The 6,495-nt window shown below is 38.0% G+C and overlaps 2 long non-coding RNA genes across 2 annotated transcripts in view; one reads left to right on the top strand and one right to left on the bottom strand.

The window, feature by feature from the left end:
- LOC112487338 (uncharacterized) overlaps window positions 1-6,368 on the top strand; it is a 55,186-nt gene extending 48,818 nt beyond the window's left edge. The window contains exon 5 of the long non-coding RNA XR_003050355.1: window positions 6,090-6,368. This is a non-coding gene — a long non-coding RNA (uncharacterized LOC112487338). The remainder of the gene's footprint in view (window positions 1-6,089) is intronic.
- LOC112487339 (uncharacterized) lies at window positions 5,203-6,495 on the bottom strand. The gene is made up of 2 exons (XR_003050356.1): window positions 6,362-6,495; window positions 5,203-5,696 (listed from the first exon to the last, which is right to left on the bottom strand). It is a non-coding gene; the product is annotated as an uncharacterized LOC112487339 (long non-coding RNA).

Genomic DNA, 6,495 nt, shown 5'->3' with positions numbered 1-6,495 from the left:
ACTTCAGTTTTCAACTGTCTTTAACCGGACTGTCCATGTGTCCAGCATTAGCACGTCGTACGTGCTCTTTGACACTTGTGTTTAATACTAGTAGTTTGGTTTGAACTTTTTTATTTTTTTGTTATTTTCTGACAGCTCAAACCTTAAACACCAAATGTTTCTCTTTATTTCTACCCTCCACACAGTCGTTGTGTGCGAGGAGCTGCGTCTACAGGGAGTGTTTTGTAAACTTCCTTCAATTCTTTGAGCAGAATAGTTAAACTGCCAGGACCAAAGACCAGGACAAGGTCACATTACACGGAAAACACATACACGTACACACACGCACGCACGTACACACACGCACGTACACATAAATCATCTTAACCCTCCAAGTCCCACCTGTTGGTTCACATCTGCCCTGACACCATTAGTGACTCGTCTGTGCTGTACATGTTGGGACAGCGCTAACAGTAGCACTTACTTTTTTAACTCGTTTTTTCTAGTTCTAGTTTTTAACTGTTTGTACTCTTTTTCCTACCTGTTAAAGCTCTCCTGTACTCTATGTTACATTATTATTCTTTACAATTTCAGTACTTCTATATACTTTTTTTTTTCTTCATTCACCGTTCTGGTACAATTGTAGCCATGTTAGCTTTTTGCTAACATACAAATCACGCAAACCGTTTCCAGTTTTAATTATTTTTTTACAGTTTTGCGGGATGCACAATGAATCTTGCTTTGCTAACCTTTAGCTGCACTCGACTGTTAGCCTCTTTTACTGCAATTTGCTACGTTGTTGCTATTGGTTAGCTGACACTAATGGCTTTAATCTTATTCTTTGCTACTTTTTGAATTACTCTGTATAAATAAGTTATTTTCTTTATTTATTGAGTTAAGGTTTGACAACTTCTTGCTAATATACAAAGTATACCAGTTGATTTCTCTGATAATCTTTTTTGCAGTTTCTGTTTCTTGAATTGCTTATCTTGAGCCTTTTTGTCTAGCGATTTAAAAAAAACCCTTTTTAAGTAAAAAAAAGAAAGAAAAAAGTTATCATTTCAACCATGCATCATTGATCCAATTACTTCACAAATAATCATTAACTATTGCAGGTGTATTAAACTGAAAAACATGAGGAGCAGTTAAAAAAACCAACACACATTTCCTTCAAACCAAGCCTCACATCACATGACTACACAAACCACAAACACACACAGGCTCTCGAGACCTGGTTGACCATCTAAGTATTTGTGCTCACGCCATCTTCCTGTCGCTGCGTTTCCACAGTAATGACAGATGACGACTTTGCTGGTATTCAGCAGTTTTACACTCACTGATTATTATGGGAGATGTGTGTGATTACAAGTAATGACGGCTTCATAAACACACAGTGGAGGCAGAGGAAAACGCAGAATCATGGCATCAGACGGACAACGTAATGGAAAACAACGCACACAACTTAACGGCGTCGTTACGTTTTGATGATATGGTGGGGAGTTTTGACTGATTACTGAGGTAGAGGAGCGAGTATGTGTGTGTGTGTGTGTGTGTGTGTGTGTGATGACATGTCATGTGTTGTCCCTTCCTGCAGTTCCGTCCTCCCCTGTTCACACGTGCAAATACAGAGGATGTAGAATAAATTCACACGACCCTGTGTGTTGTTTTGATGTAAACAATGAAGACAGAAATTCCCATTTGCATGTGTTGGAGACATTTTGTTGCTTTGAGTCATTGTCCTTAAATGTAAAAATGGAAGAATGGACTTTGTAACATTATAACCGTTCTACACTGCGGTTATTTTTCTATTATTTAAAAATGTGTATTCTCCTTTATCTCTATATTTATCTAAGCTGTTGTTTTAGCTTCAAAAGTTTTAAAAATCAAAGCTAGTTTTTATTTGGTGAGTTAATACACAGTTGTGATTGCCAGGCTATATATGGAGCTAGCTGTTAGCCACCTGTGAGCCGACCTTTGGCTACCACTTAATTTATTAATTTTTTTTTGTAGGAACCAAAGAATCAAAAAATAATCTTTGCAATTCCTGGGTTAGCTTTAGGGCTAGTTTTGGCTTTCAGCAGTTTTGTACTTAGTTGTACTCATCTTGTTACTATTCCTTAGATTTATTTTGGCTGATTTAGATTTTTAAAAGTTAGCATTTTACCTTTATGTTTGTTATGCTATATTTCTATCTTACATTTTGTTGGAAAACCATATAAAAACTATACACTTTTAAGTTGCATGACAAAATCTAAAGGTATTTTTTAATACAAATTCCTAGTTGTTTTTAGCCTTAATGGCTAATGTAGCCATGTCTAGAGTGAAGGTTGTGTTTTAGCTTAGTTATTAATAATAAAGGGACAGACCCCACCATAATTCCATAAATGGTAATAATATGGCTGACCTTCTTTAACCAGTGACGAGACGCTTCCTGTGTATTTTTGTAGCAGTTAAACACCAGAAATAGACAGAAATGCTGTGAAACACACAGACACCTGTCCCTGTGGAGAGGCCAGGACAACATGTCACCGCCGTCATAACATTTGCTGTTGCATAATATGTTAAGGGATACGCCAACATGTTGCATCACCCAGTTAGCAAGTGCCGAGACGCACGTATGCCTGGGATACAATGTTGGGTCATGTTGGGTGAGCAGGTGTAACAAGATGTTACAGATGTCCACATCTTAGGGTGTAGGCTGGCTTTTTGTCCAGCTAAATTTGAACAAAAAACTTCAGAACCAACGTCATGATAGTTGCCATTTTGCAATCGTATGGAAGCCCCGGCCTTTCCGAAGACGTCAACAGGATATGACTGGACACGAGTCATATCCAATGCAGACGATTACAACATCAGACCTGAAACCAGATCTGCTGTCGTTTTTTTTTTTTTTTCCGATTTGAGTATTGAAATTAGCTGCTAGTTTTCATGGCTGCTGTTAAATATATTATGGAGATGTAAAACTTCAAGGTAATTTATTATTGCCTTATAAAGCCAAAGCTAGAGCTAAAGTGTTAGCTTGAAAGCCTTAAAAATTAGCCAAGAGATAAAAAAAAAACAATATGGCTAAGAATGTAAGCCACGTGATAACCACGTTAGAACAAAGAAACTAGAAATACAAATAAATACTTTAAACCAACCAAAACCTATCTATAGGTTAGCTCTGCATGTTAATATAAAGGGAATGAATGTTCTAAACCAAGATGCTAACAAATAGCTAGCCCAAAGGATGGAACCAGTGGGATGTGCCAACAACAATTTGGTGTTAAACTTTGCTAGTCGCTAACACTTTTATTTATTCTTTTACTTTTTGTATTTTTGTATCAACTCCAAAGTGTCGTCACTGGAGGTGAGACTGTGAAGGCAGTTTTTACAGTGGTCCATTGGTGGTCACAAAAAAGGTTCCACTCAGTGGGACTCTTCAGTGGAGTGAGGCGGGGGACAGGAAGCACCGGGTGGTGTTCACACCCTTTTAATACGTGAACAATCTCTGGTTCTTTTATTTCTACCACCACCGCCACAGTGTGACGTCTGACCACAGAGGGATAGTCACTGCAGGACCGTGTGACCACAGACAATAAGGAATACAGGAGTAGTCAGTCAAACAGTTGTTTAAGACATCTTTGAACAAACATTATGTTTTCACAGTTATTGTTATACTATTTTTCTTTCCTATAATTTAGTTTTTCATTCAATAATTTTGAATGAAAAAAACAAACAGTGCTGTTTGCTCTGATTTCAAATGTGTTGTTTTGTATAAACCATAACTGAGGTCACACAGAGATATTCAGATAAAACCAAAAAAAAAAAGTTCTCAGAGCCTGAGAAATGTATCTGAACAGGTTTTACTGATTAAAATCAACTGATTAAACGTTCTCAGAATAAAGACAGAGTTTCGAGGAAAAATTCAGTTAAATTAAAAAACAGAATTTTCAAAAAACATTTTACCCTAATTTGATTGAACTATAGGTTAATAATAACATGAGCAAATAAAGGAAATTATAAGGAAAATGTCCTTCGCAAATTCAATTGTACACTGTGTCATTTGGGTTATAGTAGCAATCATGGACTTTTTTATTTAATATTATCTTCATCTTATCCAACTTTGTGAGAATAAGGTGCGAATTTTAAGAACAACTTCCAAAAAGAAAAACAGTGGAGGTGAGGTCAGAGTTTGAACCTTAAATCTCTAAACTCCACAGTCAATTAGACACGAGAACTAAAGCAGAAAACAGACCTGTATTTTATTTCTGATAATGACAATTTCGAAGTAAAAACCAAAGTTGCACCAAGAACAATCTAACTGGAATAAATCCCAGATCCGAACATTTTGAAATGTAGTCAAACCACGGACATAAAAACCAGGAAAAGAGACTCCACCAGAATAAAAAAAAAAAAATTAGTCAAAAATTTAAATGTTTTCCCTTCTTCACCAGAGCTTCAACCTTCACTGGGTCGTTGTTTATTAATGCCCTGAGGCCCAGTCAACCCAGTTGAGGAAACATGAGAAACTGCTCTTTAAACCAGAAGGTTTCAGCTCAACAGGTGACAGAGTGACTCATCTGTATTATCAGTGTATCTGTGCAGCTGTGTCTGAGCTCCTCCTCAGAGCAGAGGACGGTGGAGGAGGAGGAGGAGGAGGAAAGTTTCAAATGTTTGGAGAGTGTGAGCATAAATATATAAAATCTCTTTTGATATTTAAAACTATTTTTTCCCTTTTTTCCAATGTCATTTTTAAACATTTCCTTTCCTCTTTAGCCACGTTAGCATTTAGCTATTTCTGAAACTGTACATATTTGGTTGAGTTTCATGTCTCAGTTTTCTAACATTTAGTTTTTGGATTAAAGATTGAGTCAACATTCAGCTCAAGTCTACTTTTTTAGCCATTTTGTCTAAACATTACCTTTTAAGGCAGGTTTGAGGAAAGATTGAGTCAACATTCAGCTCAAGTTTAGCCATTTTGTCTAACATTACTTTTTAAGGCAGGTTTGAGAGATTGGAAAGCTAACTTCCAGCTAAACTGGGTTAGCTTGTAGCTGTCACTCTCCAATTTTAAGCTATTTTGCTGTAAGCAGAGAGATACTGTAGCCAAATTGATCGTTCCAGCTTTCATCTGTTACGCCTTACTGAGGCCTTTCGAGCGAACAGCTCAGCTTTTCTTATGTATATGGCATTAAGCAGTTGTTGATTTTGGTTATTTATTTATATGTATTTTTACCACTGTGCTCATGCTATATACATTCCACAAACATCAGCATACTTTAGAGGAGGCGGTGGGTGTTGTTGACATGCAGGGTGGGAGTCTTTGCCTCTTTGTCTGCCCCATCTGTCTGGCTTTATCTCCACTTACCACCGCCTCTGGCTTCACCGCCACCTCCTCCCTTCTCCTCCTCCTCCTCCTCCTCCTCCCCTGGAGTCAGTTCACACCCTCCTTTGTGCCTCGGTCAGTTTTCGCCCCCACCTCCTCCTCCTCCCTCCTCCTATGCAAACTGGCAGACAACCAGGAACCTTCCAAACCACGGCAACTGGTGGCATTGTTCACATGCACAGGGCACATATGTGCGGCGTGGCCCACTCGCTCGCCCGCCTGTACGTCGATAATGTGGACATCCATGCAGAATGTGAGCGTCTGCAGGCACTGAACCAGGAACACAATGATGGGCATCAGCGTTGAGGGAACCAGAATTACTGACCTTAATCTGTCTGGAAAATAAAATCTGTATAGCGGAGAAATTAAAAGTCAAAACAAGTGAAGAAGAAAATCACCATCTACAGATTTCAATATATAAAAAAACAATGGCTCAAATTAGGACTGAAGTGAATTAGCGATGGGTAAAACACTCAAAGAATAAAGAAAAACAACATGTACTGATGGTCCGAGAGAGATGAGCTAACCAAGGCTAGCAACATTACAGCTACAAATAAACAACAGTAGGAATGCCAATGGAGAATCAGAAAAGTTAGCAAACCATGTAGCAAAAAAGTAACAAGCTAAGAATAAAAGTTTAAAGCTTCATTAAAGGCAAATAAAATGGTAAAATGAAGATCAACTCTGACCTTAAGAATAACCGTGTGAAGTATTCAAATGTACTATTTTTTTTTCTCTGCAGAATCCAACCTGAAAATGAAGACAGGATTTGAAGGAAAACCTTTAAGGAAACAAGTCAGAATTATGAGGAAAACGAGCAAAAAAAAAGGTAAGAGTTTCAACATTTGATCTCAGTCGCTGTCTGTTTTATGGGAGCAGTTGATAAACTGGGACAGTAAACTGACAGAGTTCCACAAAACACCTGTATGACACAAACAAATACCCCGATGCTAAAGAAACATGCATGAAAAACGCCCAAATTAAATGCTGCCTCACAGTTACCCATTAGCTCACCTGCTGCCCGTTTGTTTTCCCAGTTTTCAACACGGCTCATTTGCATTTTTGCCATGAACGTCGGAAAAAGCAGAGGAAAAATGCAAATGTATTCATGCTCACGGAATAAACACGCTCCAAAAGGCCATTGTCAC

Source organism: Cynoglossus semilaevis, chromosome 8 (genome assembly GCF_000523025.1).
Source record: "Cynoglossus semilaevis isolate Cse_v1.0 chromosome 8, Cse_v1.0, whole genome shotgun sequence".
NCBI lineage: Eukaryota > Metazoa > Chordata > Actinopteri > Pleuronectiformes > Cynoglossidae > Cynoglossus > Cynoglossus semilaevis.
This window is presented reverse-complemented; position numbering and strand designations above follow the sequence as displayed.